Source organism: Castanea sativa, chromosome 11 (genome assembly GCF_040712315.1).
Source record: "Castanea sativa cultivar Marrone di Chiusa Pesio chromosome 11, ASM4071231v1".
NCBI classification, from domain to species: Eukaryota; Viridiplantae; Streptophyta; class Magnoliopsida; order Fagales; family Fagaceae; genus Castanea; species Castanea sativa.
Window position 1 is genome coordinate 32,291,078 of NC_134023.1, and position 18,633 is coordinate 32,309,710.

An 18,633-nucleotide genomic window follows, 5' to 3' on the forward strand; every position below is an offset into this window, starting at 1 on the left:
GTGCAAAGGAGTAAGCAACATACTAGGATCCGCGCATCGATTGGTTAGTCACGTACTAGGAGCCATGCATTGAAAATGAGAGATTGTCACTACAAAATAAGTCCAATTGTGTATTGGGGTAAGGGTTCAACTGTAGGTTGGTATAAGGTACTGAGATTCATTTACTAGTAACTGCTTGTTTTGATAATAGTGGATTCTTGTGAGTGGTGACCTTAAAATCATTCGGTAGGGTTTTTGCCGTGTAAGTTTTCCCCATTCATAAACAAATCACCGTGTCATTTAATTTCCACTGCATATTTAGTTATTTGGTGATTTGTTTGTGCTACCACGCTCATTGCATGTAATTGAACTTAATTAATTCACTTGGCTAATTAATTGGTTAATTTATCATAAAGGGTCAATACATTTTTTGCCTATCGCTCAATAACATTTAAAATTATAGTTGAATATTTATATTTCAATTAGATTCATCATACACGCTTCGTGAGAACAATAATACTCTTTTTATTTATTAGTTTTTTTTTTTGGTTTAGTGTTATACTTCATAATCCTTAAAAGTGATATATAAATAACCGTATGTATTTTTTTTAAATGAGATAGAGAACCACAAGAAGTTGAAACTTATTAAGACATTTGAATTTATTGATTGGGATAAGAATTATGATAAGTAAAATAATTATAGATTTCAACAAAAGAATGATGAATAGAAGGAGTTGAAACAAAACATAGACAACCAAGGACCCTAAGATGACTATAAGAGGGTTGTTTGTAAAAAAGCAGTTCAAAAGGGGACTTTTGTTTCAACAAAGGAGAAGACAATTTGTTTATAAGATATGCTACAGTGAGAATGCAATCACCTTAATAGGCCGAAGGGAGATTAGATTGAAGTTTTAGGGCCCTAGCAACATTCAAGAGTTGTTGGTGCTTCCTTTCACCCACAAAATTTTGTTGAGGGGTATAAGCACGACTCTTTTGATGAATGATTCCTTGAGCACTAAATAATTCAAGTAAAGAAAATTCTAGAGCATTATCTGATCTAATTGCCTTAATTCCAATGCCAAATTGAGTAAGAATCATATTGTAGAAGGAAATAAGATGTTTGACATCAGATTTGGCTTTCATGAGATAAACCTAGGTAGACCTGGTAACATCATCAACAATAGTAAGGAAAAACTTATAACCATCATGTGTATTGACAAAATATGGACCCCAAACATCCACATAGATTAGAGAAAAAGATTCAACACACAAATTGTTATGGGAAGGAAAAGGCAATTTCTTTTGTTTAGCCAAGGGGCAGATAGTACAAACATCAATACATTTATCAGAGAAAGAAGTTAATACATCCCTTAAAGCTAACAGTTTATTGAAAGAAGGGTGTCCTAATCTAAAATGCCATATGGTTGACATATCTTTATTGGAAGTAAAAGTTGAAAAAGTTGACTTGAAACCCTCGTTGGTGGAAAGGTAGGCAGACAGAAAAGGTGCAATCCTAGAGATTGATTTCTGCAACAAGTATAGACCATTGTGGACTTCACCCACTCTAATCATCCTCTGATAAGAAAGATCCTGAATGAAACAAAATTGAGACAAAAACACAAGACAAAGAGGCAACTTTTGAGTATGTTGACTAACAGATAAAAGGTTAAAAGAGAAGGATGGAACACAAAGAACATGTTCAAGAATTAGAGAAGCTGAGAGTTTAACAAATCCAATGTGGGTGACATGTACTAATTCACCATTAGGCAATTCAATAACACAGTGGGAAACAGTGGCATAAGATTGAAAAAGAGATATGAATCATATAATATGATCACTTGCTCTTGTGTCCATGACCCATGTATCATTACCAAAAGCAATTCTATTCACAAGCTTAGCAAAGAATATGGAATGCTTGAGATTACCTACCAATGGAGTGGATTGAGATGTTGAAGCTTGATTGAAAGAGACATTGTTGGCCATAGCAATGGCATTATTTTGAGCATCATTGCCTCCAATCATAGCAAGCAGCTTCTGGCACTGCTTAAGTGTGAAAGGGAAAGACTATTGTTGTTGTATGGAGATTGGAGCAGATTCTTTAGGAGACTCAAGAGTGGACACTTGATTGGCTTGGTCTTGTATCCAGAAGGATATCCATGGATTTTGTAACATTTCTCAACAGTGTGACAAAGTAATCCACAATGGCTGCAAGTAGGAATCTCCTTTCCTTTCTTGGAATTCTTGGGACCAAGAGTCATTGATTTTGCTGCAAGAGTTGTGGATTCAACAAAAGGACCATTGTTGCTACCTTGTCCAACTGATCTTTGCCTTTTCTCTTGAATTAACAAGGTGTACACCTTGTCAACTGGTGGAATAGGATCCATCAGTAGAATCTAACCTTGAATCTGAGAGAAAGAATCATTGAGACCCATTAGAAGTTACATAATCATTTCTCTGTGGTCAAGATTAGAAATCTTGTCATTCACATGGCATACATACTTCTCACATGAACAAAGAGGAAGTGGATTGAAATTATGTTTTCCATCCCATAGAATTGAAAGATTGGTGAAGTAATCCCTCACAAAAAGCTCCCCTTGAGAAATATAGCAAGGTCCTTCTGCAATTGATAAACCCTAGATCCATTACCTTGAAATAATCTATCATGAAGTTTCTTCCAGACCTCCTTGGCAGTCTTACGATACACCACGCTAGTTGCAATTTTAGGTGAAGCACAATTAATGATCCAAGAGACCACAATGTCATTGCATCGTGCCCAACTTTGCACAAGAAGATGAATTTCTCCATTGCTGAAGTCAAAGAAGCAAAACCATTAATGAACCAAAACTTGTTCCTGATTCTAAGGGCTCTTTCCATTGATCGTGCCCATGTAGGATAATTTTCCCCTCCAATGAGTGGTTGAGACACGAGAATTGCACTAGGACTTTCAGCATGGTGAAGGAAAAATGGATATGACTCATCAATGGTGATACTAGTAGATGCTTGATTAGTGGAAGCCATTGATGAAGCTTTGAAGAAGAAAACCTAGCCTTTGAAAGAGGGAAAAAGGAATTCTTGTCAAAGAAAGAGGAAGAAAAATCTAAGCGGAAGTATAGAATTGCTCTAATACCATATTGAAAATTAGAGAGAATTGTATTGTTGATGTATATTCAATACAAGCTCCTATGCTACTATATATATATATATATATATATATATATATATGAAAACAGAGGATGATTAGAGGAGAAACTAACTGTTGAGGAATCTTTTTTCACCCCATGTGGCACTACTTCATTGGCAACCCATGCCACATCAACATATGAATTGGGCTCGCACAATGAATCAAAGCTCACAACCCATATCAACTCTCTTACGCTCATGGCAAGCGGCTTCTTCAACAAGAGCCCATATTTACACAAAATCACAACAAAACCCGAGGTACGTAATTTCATCTTTGGCTTATGATCCAAGCTCATAAGTCTCTTTAGGGAAACTTTGGGAGTCGTGGTTTGGAGGGCCAAGAGATATGTTCAGTAAAGCTCTAGCGGTTTATAGTTGATAAAAGAAACATGTTACACGGCATGTCTTCTCCAACTCTCTAAACTCTTACGAGTCCGTGTGTAGCGGGTAACATATGGTAAGCATCCTTATCACATAGCACTTTAGATGATAAATTCCCCATTGCTCTTTTCCTAAAAGCTTAATGTTCTTCATGTGACAAATATTCAATATCCCCAACCATCTAATTGCTGGGAACATAACTGTTCATTCAATCCCCAACTGTTGCTATACAAATTTGGAAACTTCATTATATTATTCTACATAAATCTCATTACTACTTTCAGCTAAAATCCAACTCAAACACATGGCCTAATCTGATTGGCTATCTTTTATCACCAACTATATACAAAATATTCATTATATCTTTCATACTCAGCTGCTGTCTACCACAATCAAACCATATATTTCTCTGCCAGCTGCTAGAGCAGAACATTAAATACTTTTCTTGCTCACCAAGATTATGTCACAGCACAATGAGACCTTGACTAAACCTCTAAACCTTCATTACCTTTCAACCAATCCTTCTATTACATGATAGAAATGTATTGTAATGGAACATTGCACCAAAAACACAAACACCCAAAAGAGGAAACATTTCCAGCAGAACCCCAACAGTGTATTCAGCACTTAACACCTGGCTGGGAGTGATATCAGCAGCCATTTAATGCTGAAATCCCAACTACCAACTGCAATACCCAAGATAGCAAGATACCCTTGAAAGAGATCTTACCATTTTCAGCCTAAACCATAAAGTAAATGCTGAGTGACCTCTCCAACACTCTAAAATCACCATGCTGATCTCTTTTGCTTTTTCCCAAAGTGACAGCTGTTCTTGAGAGCTGGGACAGCTTTTCCTGACAGTTGGGACAACTTTTTCAAGACAGCTGGGACAGCTGACCCAACAGCCGTAGCATTACTATTTTTTCCATATTTGGCTAAAACCGAAACCAACTAAACTAACCATATTTTTCTTGCCAAAATACCTTCCTTTTCTGTTGCTCTTTCCCCCAGCAGCTTTTACCCAAAATAGCAAGAGCACCTTGAAGCTAAACTTACCATTTTCGCCCAAATCTTAAGATGGATTTTTTAAAGATTCATTGCTATTTGGGACAGATTTTGACTGAGATTATTTGCTAAAATACCCCTTTAAACTCAGCTAAATAGGACCCCTCATCAACACTTCAAAGGGGGGACACTAATGGAGAAGAACTCTTTCACAAACCTCTCTATTCTCTCTCCCTAAGCTCTGAATGAAGTTCTAAGATTTTAGTCTCCAAATCAAGAACAAAACTCTTCAACCCTTAGCTCATAAATGCCCTTCATAAGCCCTCATACATCCCAGCAGAAAATTTCAGCAGAAAAGCCCAGCAGTAAATTCCAGCAACATTGCTAAACACATTGCAGCACTATTGCCACTCTTATACTCATTCTCTCATTCTTCATACTCAGAAAATAGACCAACCTTACTGCTCCCATCTCCAAATACTTAAACACATCTCCATACTGTTCTCTTACAAAATCTTTCCTCTTGGAAAGCAATCTCTACAACTCTTCCAACGGTTGTAATCTCATATTTTTACTATTTTTAACCACCATATCTCTCATACTTCCATATATCATACATATTGCAAATACTACATCCCACAAAACATCTCTTTCTCCACTTCTCTTACACAATCTCATACACATTTACTACACCATTACATATGACTCACTACATTCATCTAAACTCCACTCTCATACTTTCTCACTCTGATGTTCTACTATTTTGCTGCTCATAAACACATATCAATACTATTCTCTATCTCTCTTATAAAAACCCTTCTCATAAAAGGCATGAACTTATATTACTAAAGCCCTTCTCCTAGAAGGCATCAAGATCTCATACCAAAGCCCTTCTCATGGAAGGCACAAATCCATCTTACATAAAGCCCTTCTCTTAGAAGGCACAAATACTCCATACAAAAGCATTTAAGTGCATTGTCAAGGGGAAAACTCATTTAAGTGCATGATAAGAGGGGCAAGCTTAAGCAGCCCCTACACACACCTGGACATACTTTCTCTCCTTCTAGTTGCACCTATTTTTCCCCCTCAATCTTGAAGTTATCATGGCAAACTGCCTCTCTACCGCTGGGGTCACTTTGCTGGGATATCATTAACTCACAGAAGCTGTACAGTTGGGCTACAAACCATACAAAGATAAGTGACTTTGCTTCCTTATCTTTAAATTTATATTATTGAGTACATGATTACTTCACATTTAAATACATATTACTTTATTCCAACTATTAACCAAGGCTTAAACTCATTTAAATGCATGATAAGAAGGGCAAGCTTAACTAGCCTTTACCGTTGGCATTCTGCTAGAATCCTATCAGCTCATTGATGCTACACAACTGGGCTACAAACCATACAAAGATAAATGATTTTGCTTCCATATCTTTAAATGTACATCATTTAGTACATGATTACTTCACACTTAAATATATATTACTTTATCCAACTACTATTACAGCTATTAACTAAAGCTTAAACTCATTCAAATGCATGATGCAAGCTTAACTAGCTTCTACTGCTAGCATTCTGCTGGAATTTTATTAGCTCACTGATGCTACACAGCTGGGTTACAAACCATACAAAGATAAGTGATTTTGCTTCCTTATCTTTAAATTTACATCATTGAGTACATGATTACTTTACTTCTAAATGAATACTACTTTATTTCAACTACTAGTCAAAACTATCATATCAAACGCATATTACATATTTATTCGATCATTATCATGATTCTTAGACTTTGGTTTTAATGGTTTGGTAGGCTTAAAAGGTACACCGGTAGCCGTTAGACCACATGACCCAATGTTGAGTTTCGGGACGCAACTTCCCGAAAAGAACCCATGCCTAGCAAGGTCACTAATCTAGTGGATAACACGTGGCCGAGCAACCGAAAAAGGCCCCTGAACATTTGGCGACTTCACTGGGGAGTTGCTTGTATTGCCGTATCATGCCCCCAAAGTCTAGAATCACATATCATAAAGGAGAACTCGACTCCAAATGCACAAAATCTCTTGACCCAGTAGCTCACGGTGCTGAGTCACAACTATATTATCTCATATTTGTTCGTGGAAATGCTATTCCACTTGTCTCTCTATCATTCGAGCAGCTCTATGGCTACATCATTCTTATTATGAGCTTATTGACCCCATAAAAGAGGCCCTTCCATCATCCTAGTCACAGAGGGCCTCTGCAGTAGAAAACCCTATTACCGCTGGGTATATTCACTATTATCAATCATCCCAACTATAGAGGGCCTCAGCAGCAGAAAACCCTCTTACCGTTGGGGATATTCACTCTTATTCATCATACCAGCCACAGAGGGCCTTAGCAGCAGAAAGCCCTCTTACCGCTCGGCATATTCACTCTTATTCATCATCCCAGCCACAGAGGGCCTCAGCAATAGAAAACCCTCTTACCGCTGGGGATATTTCCTGTTATTCATCATCCCAGCCACAAAGGGCCTCAGCAACAAAAAACACTCTTACGGCTAGGGATATTCACTATTATACATCATCCAAGCCACAGAGGGTCTCAGCAACAGAAAACCCTCTTACCATTAGGGATATTCACTATTATACATCATTCCAACCACAGAGAGCCTCAGAAGGTGAAACCCCTCTTCCCGCTGGAGATGTTCACTATTATCAGTCATTCCAGCCATAAAAGGTCTTAGTAGCAGAAACCCCTCTTACCGCTGGGGATATTTCCTATTATTCATCATCCCAACTGCAGAGGGCCTTAGCAACAGATTACCCTTCGTTGGCTGCACTATTACCCAGCAGTTTATCATCAGTGGGCTTTATCAGCAAACCCTCATACAGCTGGGCAGATTTATTATTATCTAGCAATCCAACAACAAAGGGCCTGATCAGCAGCAAGCCCTCAAGCTGCTAAATATATTCATGGTTATTCATCACTTCTACAGTAGCAGCCTTTTTAGCAAAAAGCCCTCATTTTGCTGAACAATTTATTCCCCAGCAGTTCAATCAAAAAAAGCCCCTAGCAGAAAACACTTCTTCAGCTGGATGAATTATTACATCTCAAACCCCTATTTTCCCATTCACCAAATACAAAATACTCAAATAACCCCCACAAATACTTCCCACATATTACCCAAATACTTTCCACATAGTTACCTAACTTAAACTCCTACAAATATTCTCTATACAAGCCCCATAAATTATTTTGGGCCTATACAACTACTCACCATGCCATTACCATATTGAGACACAAAATTATACCATCTCTACAGAAAAACCCGAACTCATTTACCTTGCAGGCTAAACCCAAAAAGTCCAACAAAACCCTTTACTAGGTCCATTGCTACATGGCACCTCTAAGTCTGTTGCTACATGGCACCTTACTAAGCCCGTTGCTACAGGGTACCACTAAGTCCGTTGCTACATGGTACCTTTAAGCCCGTTGCTACATGGCACCTTACTAAGCCCGTTGCTATACGGTAATCATACTAAGCCCGTTGCTACATGACACCTCTAAGCTCATTGCTACACGGCACCACTAAGTCCGTTGCTACACAATACCTCTAAGCCCGTTGCTACACGGCACCTTACTAAGCCCGTTGCTACACGGCACCATTCTAAGTCCGTTACTACACGGCACCTTTAAGCCCAATGCTACACGGCACCTTACTAAGCCCGTTGCTACACGGCACCTTACTAAGCCCGTTGCTACACGGCACTCATACTAAGCCCGTTGCTACACGGCACTCATATTAAGCCCGTTGCTACACGGCACCTCTAAGCCCGTTACTACACAGTACCTTACTAAGCCCGTTGCTACATGACACCTTTACTAAGTCCGTTGCTACACGACAATATTTTTTACAAAAGTCTCAAACTATTTTACAAAACCCAAATACTAATTTGGCAAACCATTTAACAAAACCCAAATACTAATTTGGCATCTATTTTTTTAAAGCCCAAATACGAATTTGGCAAACTATTTTAACAAAGCCCAAATACTAATTTGGCACCTATTTTTACAAAGCTTAAATACTAATTTGGCAAGTTATTTTACAAAGCCCAAATACTAATTTGGCAAGCTATTTTTACAAAGCCCAAATACTAATTTGGTAAGCTATTTTACAAAGTCCAAATACTAATTTAACAACCTATTTTACAAAGCCCAAAAACTATTTGACACCTATCTTACGAAGCCCAAAGACTATTTTGGCACTTACTTTACAAAACCCAAAAACTATTTTGGCACTTATTTTATAAAGCCCAAAAACTATTTTGGCACCTATCTTACAAAGCCCAAAAAATATTTTGGCACTTATTTTTCAAAGCCCAAATACTATTTTGGAATCTATTTTACAAAGTCCAAAAACTATTTTGGCAACTATTTTATAAAACCCAAAAACTATTTTGGCATCTATTTTACAAAGCCCAAATACTGATTTGGCACCTATTTTATAAAGCCCAAAAACTATTTTGGTACTTATTTTATGAAGTCCAAAAACTATTTTGGCACCTATTTTACAAAGCCCAAAAACTATTTTGGGACCCATTTTACAAAGCCCAAAGACTATTTTGGCACTTATCTTAAAAAGCCCAAAAATTATTTTGGCATCTATTTTACAAAGCCCAAAAATTATTTTGGCACACATTTTACAAAGTCCAAATATTATTTTGGCACTATTTTACAAAGCTCAAAAACTATTTTGGCATCTATTTTACAAAACCCAAAAACTATTTTGGCACCTATTTTATAAAGCCCAAAAACTATTTTAGCAACTATCCTACAAAACCCAAATATTATTTTGGCACTTACTTTACGAAGCCCAAAAGCTATTTTGACACCTATTTTACAAAGCCCAAAAACTATTTTGGCATTTACTTTACAAAGTCCAAAAACTATTTTGGCACTTATTTTATAAAGCCCAAAAACTGTTTTGGCATCTATTTTATAAAGGCCAAAAGCTATTTTGGCACTTATTTTACAAAGCCCAAAAGCTATTTTGGCACTTATTTTATAAAGCCCAAAAAATATTTTGGCATCTATTTTACGAAACCCAAAAACTATTTTGGCAACTATTTATAAAAGCCCAAATACTATTTTGGCAACTATTTCTAGAAGCCTAATATTATTTTGGCAATTATTTACAAAAAAAATCAAATATCAAAAGCCCAATTACTAGTTTGGCAAAATTTTACAAATACTCAAAAGCCCAAATACTATCCTTGACAATGTTTTATCAAAAGCCCAAATACTAGTTTGGCAAAATTTGGAAATACTCAAAAGCCCAAGTAATATCCTTGGCAATATTTTATCAAAAGCTCAAATACTATTTTGGAAAATTTTTACAAAGCCCAAATACTATCATTGGCAATATTTTACAAAAGTCCAATACTATTTTGACAACATCTTATCAACAACCCAAAACTACTACTTTTTTTTGACAAAGAATTATTTCAAAAAAGCCCAAATATTATTTGGCAACTAATATTATATTATGCTCAAAGCCCAAATTTAATACCTTGGCAACAATATATTTCAAAAGCCCATGATTCAAGTTCATGGCAAAACTATTTTATCAATGGAATTCAATCCCATCTTAAAAGCCCATGGCAATTACTTATCAAAGTCCATGGTAAATCTCATGGCAATTATCTCCATTTCACTAAAATCTCATGGCAAGTATCTCTATTTTACTAACATACAGGTTATCATTCGAGGCCTACATTCAAGAAGAAGAGATCTTTCTTAATCCATCTTGGATCATGCCAACATTTTGCTACATTACTATTCAACCTACTTCCATTGCTACATGGGAAATCTTTGCTAAAAAATGTTTTCATAAAGAATTAAGGATCACTCTTGCTGCCCTCCACAAGCAAAAATCAGACCCAAGGCTTGAATGCATCGAGCAATTCCATGGCACTATTCCAAACTACCTACTGCTGTATCTTCACATTACACAATCTACCTAGCTGCTACAAAGGTCTGGAAAGTTACTGCATTAGTAAAAGCCTTGCACCGCTGGGAAGCAAGATGAGTACTCCAGAGTCCTTATTACTTCTGATCATAACTCAACGAATGGTGAAAAATGCAAGTAGCCAATGGCCAATAACTTGACAAGAATCCATCTATCGCTGGGAAAGATGAAGTAGTCTCCAAACTATCTAAGTCCAACAAAGAATCATCTATTAACATTTTCAAGTGGCACCCTTGATTCTTACTTAAGGGCAACAAGAGGTTCAGCTGAACTTACTTCCTGAACACAAGGTGGAAGCTGCCACCATACTGTTCTATTGCTGGATCCAAACCATCGTCATCAATCTGGTATTTCCTATCTTACTATTGGGACTCATTACAGCCATACTTTCCTAGAAGCTACCAATTCTATTTCCTTCATTGACAATGGCACCAAGATCAAATATTTTCAATCATTATCATCTACTCAATAGTCATTACATTCAACAAATCACAAAGTCATCCGGAATGATGAATCACCTATTCAAATCAAGAAAATATTACTCTAGCAGTAAACTGACACACACCCAGCAGCTTGCCTGGGCAGACAGAATAAACCCCAGCTACTTATGTTTAGAGCTCCAGCAGATCCATCAGTCTATATAGTTGCCCCCAGTAGACAGACTTACTGATCTTGCATGCTCAATCAAGCAATTATCGTAAAAGATCATTACCACAAGTATCTACACTATTTCAAACAACAAAGTGCCAATTTCACTACTAAATTTGTCGAGGTGCTCCTCACTTGCTAATATATGCTTATCCAAGGTCTCTCCACACTTAGGGGCTTGGTCTTATCAATCCAAAGGTTCCATTGCTAAGGGCTGCAATTGAAAATTTATCACAACAAAGTACAACAATATCAATGGAGAAACATTTTATGGCTGGGTTATTTTCTGCAGAAGTACTTTACGGCTGGGTTACTCTTTTCTGCAAAAGTACTTTACCGCTGGGTTATTTTCTGCAAAAACAAATGGAGCTCTATCCATTGGAGTACTATTATGCCAAGCCGTGGCAATCCCACGCACCCTCTTCAAAGCCGTGGAAGTCCCATGCACCTTTTTCAAAGCCGTGGTAGTCCCACGCACTACACTATTGAAATCATAGCAGTCTTATGCATCACACCGCTAGGATCTTTGCAAATGTCATTTTACACTTGAGGGCTTGGTTTCTCACTATCTACTTGAGAGGACTACATATAGATCTACATGAGGACCAGTCACTCCATCAATTAAATCAAAGCTACTACACCCACTATGCAACTTTCTGCTACATTAAATCTTTACATGTCTAGCAACACCTATTTTATTACTCCAACAGCAACACACCCAACTGCAATCCTGAACAGCTGCAACATTACTTTACTACCTTCAACCCAGCAGCACTACATGCAGTTGTAATCCTGAATAGCTGCAACATTGCTTAACTACCTTCAACCCAGCAGCACTACATCCAACTGCAATCTTAACCAACTTCAACATTACCATGCTACCCTCACTCCAGCAGCACCGCACCCAATTGCAATCCTAATCAACTTCAACATTGCCTTGCTGCCTTCAACCCAGTAGCATCATCTCCAGCAATCAACAATCTTAGACTAGCTCATCTAAAAAGAAAAGAAAAAAGTCTTCAAGTAAACCCTCTACTCGTGCATGCCTGTGTAGTACAAGCCCATGCACTCGGGGGGCTAAATGTTGAGGACTTTTTTTTCACCCCACGTAGCACTACTTCATTGGCAACCCATGCCACATCAACATATGAATTGGGCTTGCATAATGAATCAAAGCTCACGGCCCATATCACCTTCCTTACGCTCATGGCAAGCGGCTTCTTCAACAAGAGCCCATATTTACACAAAATCATAACAAAACCCGAGATACGTAATCTCATCTTCGACTTATGATCCAAGCTCATAAGTCTCTTTGGGGAAACTTTGGGAGTCGTGGTTTGGAGGGCCAAGAGATATGTTCAATAAAACTCTAGCGGTTTATAGTTGATAAAAGAAACATTTTGCTTGACATGTCTTCTCTAACTCCCTAAACTCTGACGAGTTCATGTGTAGCGGGTAACGTACGGTAAGCATCCCTTATCACATAGCAATTTAGATGATAAATTCCCCATTGCTATTTTCCTAAAAGCTTAATGTTCTTCATGTGACAAATATTCAATATCCCCACCTATCTAACTGCTGAGAACATAACTGTTCATTCAATCCCCAGCTGTTGCTATACAGATTTGGAAACTTCATTCTATTATTCTACATAAATCTCATTACTACTTTCAGCTAAAATCCAACTCAAATACATGGCCTAATCTGATTGGCTATCTTTTATCTCTAACTATGTACAAAATATTGATTATATCTTTCATACCTAGCTGCTGCCTACCACAATCAGACCATATATTTCTCTGCCAGCTGCTAGAGCAGAACATTAAATACTCTTCTTACTCACCAAGATTATGTCACAGCACAAAGAGACCTTGACTAAACCTCTAAACCTTCATTACCTTTTAACCAATTCTTCTATTACTTGCTAGAAATGTGTTGTAATGGAACCTTGCACCAAAAACACAAACACCCAAAAGGGGAAACATTTTCAGCAGAACCCCAACAGTGTATTCATCACTTGACACCTGGCTGGGAGTGATATCAGCAGCCATTCAATGTTGAAATCCCAGCTGTCAGCTGCTATACCCAAGATAGCAAGATACCCTTGAAAGAGATCTTACCATTTTCAGCCTAAACCATAAAATAAATGTTGAGTGACCTCTCCAACACTCTGAAATCACCATGTTGACCTCTTTTATTTCTGCCCAAAGTGACAGTTATTTTTAATACCTGGGACAGCTTTTCCTAATAGCTGGGACAGCTTTTTCAAAATAGTTGGGACAGCTGACCCAGCAGCCTTAGCATAAATATTTTTTCCACAATTGGCTAAAACTTAAACCAACTAAACTAACCATATTTTTCTTGCCAAAATACCTTCCTTTCTGTTACTCTTTCCCCCAGCAGCTCTTACCCAAAATAGCAAGAGCACCTTAAAGCTAAACTTACCATTTTTTCCCAAATCTTAAGATGGATTTTCTGAAAATTCATTGCTATTTAGGACAGATTTTAACTGAAATTCTTTGCTAAAATACACCCTTAAACTCAGCTAAATAGGACCCCTCATCAACACTTCAAAGGGGGGGACACCAAGGGAGAAGAACTCTTTCACAAACCTCTCTATTCTCTCTCCCTAAGCTCTAAGCGAAGTTCTGAGATTTTAGTCTCCAAATCAAGAACAAAACTCTCCAACCCTTAACTCATAAATGCCCTTCATAAACCCTCATACATCCCAGCTAAAAATTTCAGCAGCAAATCCCAGCAGAAAATTCCAGCAGCAAATCCTAGTAGTAAATTCCAGCAACATTGCTAAACACACTACAGCACTATGAATTTTCACATTTCTTTCACATTCCAGCAAAATTGCTAAACACACTGCAGCAAATCCCAACAGTAAATTCCACCACTCTGATACTTATTCTTTCACTCTTCATACTCAGAAAATAGGCCTATCTTACTGCTCCCATCTCCAAATACTTAAACACGTCTTCATATTGTTCTCTTACAAAATCTTTCCTCTCAGAAAGCAATCTCTACAACTCCTCCAACGGTTGTAATCTCATATTTTTACTATCTTTAATCACCATATCTCTCATACTTCCATATATCATACATATTGCAAATACTACATCCCATAAAACATCTCTTTCTCCATTTCTCTTACATAATCTCATACATATTTACTACACCATTACATATGACTCACTACACCATTACATATGACTCACTACACTCATCTAAACTCGACTCTCATACTCTTTCACTTTGAAATTCTACTATTTTGCTACTCATAAACACATATCAATACTATTCTCTATCTCTCTTATATAAGCCCTTCTCATGAAAGGCATGAACTTATATTACTAAAGCCCTTCTCCTAGAAGGTATCAAGATCTCATACCAAAGCTCTTCTCATGGAAGGCACAAATACATCTTACATAAAGCCCTTCTCTTAGAAGGCACAAATACTCGATACAAAAGCCCTTCTCATGGAAGGCAACACTATTCATAACTTTACAACAACTAAACGAGCATTGTCAAGGGAAAAGCTCAATTAAATGCATGATAAGAGGGGCAAGCTTAACTAGCCCCTACACACAGTTGGGCATACTCTTTCTCCCTCTAGTTGCACCCATTTTTACCCTCAATCTTGAAGTTATCATGGCAAACTGCCTCTCTATTGCTGGCGTTACTCTGCTAGGATATCATCAACTTGCAGAAGCTGTACAACTGGGTTACAAACCATACAAAGATAAGTGATTTTGCTTCCTTATCTTTAAATTTATATTATTAAGTACATGATTACTTCACATTTAAATACATATTACTTTATTCCAACTATTAACCAAGGCTTAAACTCATTTAAATGCATGATAAGAGGGGCAAGCTTAACTAGCCTCTACTGCTGGCATTCTGCTGGAATCCTATCAGCTCACTGATGCTCCACAGCTGGGCTGCAAACCATACAAAGATAAGTGATTTTGCTTTCATATCTTTAAATGTACATCATTTAGTACATGATTACTTCACACTTAAATACATATTACTTTATCCAACTACTATTACAGCTATTAACTAAAGCTTAAACTCATTTAAATGCATAATGCAAGCTTAACTAGCCTCTACTGCTTTCATTCTATTGGAATCCTATTTGCTCACTATACTACACAGCTGGGTTACAAACCATACAAAGATAAGTGATTTTGCTTCCTTATCTTTAAATTTGCATCATTAAGTACATGATTACTTTACTTCTAAATGAATACTACTTTATTTCAACTACTAGTCAAAGCTATCATATCAAACACATATTACATATTTATTCGACCATTATCTTGATTCTTAGACTTTGGCTTTCATGGTTTGGTAGGCTTAAAAGGTACACTGGTAGCTGTTGGATCACATGGCCTAATGTTGAGTTTCGGGATGCAACTCCCCGAAAAGAACCCATGCCTAGCAAGGTCACTAATCTAGTGGGTAACACATGGCTGAGCAACCAAAAAAGGCCCCCGAACACTAACTAACCAACTTTCCCTCCAATAATAACAAACTAACTAACACACGTGCTAATTACATTCTTAACACTTATACATAAAAGCTAAGCTACTTGTCGTTTACACCATCTGTTATTCCTTTACTATTCTTGTCGTTTTGTTCTTTGATCTGTCGTTTGTTGACTTCTTCTTCTTTTCTTTGCTCTTATCTTTGTCAATCTCTTTGCTACTTTGACAATATGTACAAAAAGCCACTTGACCTTCTTGACAGTCAAGTTACTTGTTTCAATGATCTAAAAATAATGTGACATAATAAGTCTAAATTGGTATTCTAAACTGCCATCCATATATATATATATTTAGAAACACACACACACACATATATATATAGCGGAAGGAGAATGAGATAAAGGAATACACTTACACGCTAATACCAAAACTGCATGCCATATAATTGGTTTAATTGGTTTTAGTAGATTTCTCCAACATGGTTTGGAAAGTTAGGTAGAAATTTCTTAGAGATTTTTTTTATAGGTACAATTGTATGAATACAAATTATCTATACCACATTTTGTATTTCACTTTATATTTCATCAATCACAATTTGTCATGTGTTTATCTTATTTTATTTTAAACTTTGACTATTTTAGAAGGAAAGTTACACAAATACATGGCAAGTTGTAATTAGTGGAACATAAAGTGAAACATAATAGAGGATTTGTATTCCAATTGTACATTTATATATTTATCTTTTATGTCAAATAAATGACTCAAAATATAAGCTAATCCAAACACATTATATGTTTAGTTTTTTCATTTTTCATTTTTCATTTTTTTTTTTCTTTTTCTTCTTTGGCTTATTTGCACATTTTCCGTTTGCTAAAATCACAGGGTTTTTTTCTTTTCTTTTCTTTTTTGACTTTTGACTTTACTTTTTACTAACTTATATTTTAGGTTAAATAAGTCAATGAAAATTAAAACATGTTGTTATAGTACCGCTTATGTTCAAAGGCTTACTTTCTTAGAAAAATAAACCGGGGGGAAAAATCTGAATCTAAAATAAGGTTTTTTCAAAAGTTGTGAAAAAGAGAAAATAAATATATCTATAAATATGTATGTGCAATATCTTAGAAATCTCTCATACCAAAAATAAATAGTAAGGGGTCGTCTTCACGTAGTGATCACTTCATTGGTCTGCCTTTGACCATATGGTTCCCTTCTTTCAACTCTCCTTTGCCCTAGCCAAAGCAGGAGTTCATGTTTCCTTTGTGTCAACACCAAGAAACATCCAAAGACTTCCCAAAGTTCCTTCTAATTTTGTATCTCTTATAGATTTGGTGGTGTTTCTATTACTCACACTAGACAATGATATCTTACCTGAAGGGGCCGAGGCCACTGTGGATATTCCACTAGACAAAGTTGAGCACTTTAAGATTGCATATGATCTCCTGCATATGCCATTCAAGAAATTCATCGGAGATCAATTGCCAGATTGGATTATTGTAGATTTTTGTGCTTATTAGGCTATTGATATTGCACAAGAGTATAATATCAAGCTCGTGCTCTTCACTGTTATGTTTGCTGCTACCACTATTTTCTTGGGGAGGCCACCAGGATATGTTTTTCTTTCTGACCAAAGACCAACTTGGCCATCACTAGAAAGTCTAACAAAGCTGCCTGAGTGGGTTAGTTTTCCATCTTCAGTGGCATGGAGAGAATATGAGGCACCACTTGTACATGCAAACCTATATACAAAAGATGCTTCGGGCATAAGTGATGCTGCAAGGATTTCAAAGGTCCTGTGTGCATATAATGCATTGGCTATTCGTAGTTGCAAGGAGTTTGAAGGTGAGTACTTGAATTTACACGAGAAATAGATGGGAAAGCAGGTGTTTTTAGTGGGTTTGCTCCCTCGGCCTCATGAAAGATCTGAAACATCAAAAACCAATGATGGGTCATGGAGGAAGATCTTTGAATGGCTTGATAAACAAGTTTCGAAGTCATTTGTGTTTGTAGTGTTTGGCAGTGAGTGCAAGCTTAGTAAGGAACAAGTTCATGAGATTGCTTATGGGCTAGAGCTTTCTCTAGTGCCTTTTTTATGGGCACTAAGAAGACCCTTTTGGGGAACTGATGAAGGTGATATTTTGCCTTTTGGTTTTAGCAATCGAATATCTGATAGAGGAATGGTGTGTTTTGGCTGGGCTCTGTAGATGGAAATTTTGGCACAACCAGCGATTGGGGGGTCATTGTTTCATTCTAGGTGGGGATCTGTGATTGAGATATTGCAATTTGGCCATTCTCTTATTGTGTTGCCACTTGTGTTTATGATCAGTCTCTGAATGCAAGTCTTTTGGTAGATAAGGATTTGGCTGTGGAAGTTAAGAGAGGCAAAGATGGATCCTTTAATAATAGGGATGGCATAGCCAAGGCTCTGAGATTAGCCATGGTGTCAAAGGAAGGAAAGACATTCAGAGTTCGTGCAAGGAAGGCCGCTGCTATATTTGGAGATGAGAATCTGCATCAGCAATACTACATTGGTCTGTTTGTTGAGTATTTGAAAAATAGGGAATAAAACAGGAGTGGTTGTCGACATTCATGGAAATAAAGCTTTGGTTTTTCATAGGAGCCGGTAGCATCCTTCTAGACCTTAAGTAAGAATAATTGTCTGAAATTTATGTTGCTACTTTCTAGTAGATCTAATCGCATCTATTTTCAATTTCTTCAAAAATCAAGAAAAATGCTTTCATAAAAATGGGTCCAAAACCCAGTTTCCTAAGTAGAATGGCAATATATATATATATATATATATATATATATATATATATATAATTGTGCGGTACCAGGTTTGATCCTCACCTCGGCATGTCATGCCCTAAAGGCGGTGCTGAGGGCGGCCCAGGCGGGGTTCGTTTACGCCCTTAACGGTATTGCGATTAAATG

At 37.0% G+C, this 18,633-nt stretch overlaps 1 pseudogene; it reads left to right on the plus strand.

Moving 5' to 3' along the window:
• The first annotated feature begins 14,860 nt into the window (after positions 1–14,860).
• LOC142616368 (putative UDP-rhamnose:rhamnosyltransferase 1) lies at positions 14,861–18,265 on the plus strand (annotated as a pseudogene).
• Positions 18,266–18,633: the final 368 nt, after the last annotated feature.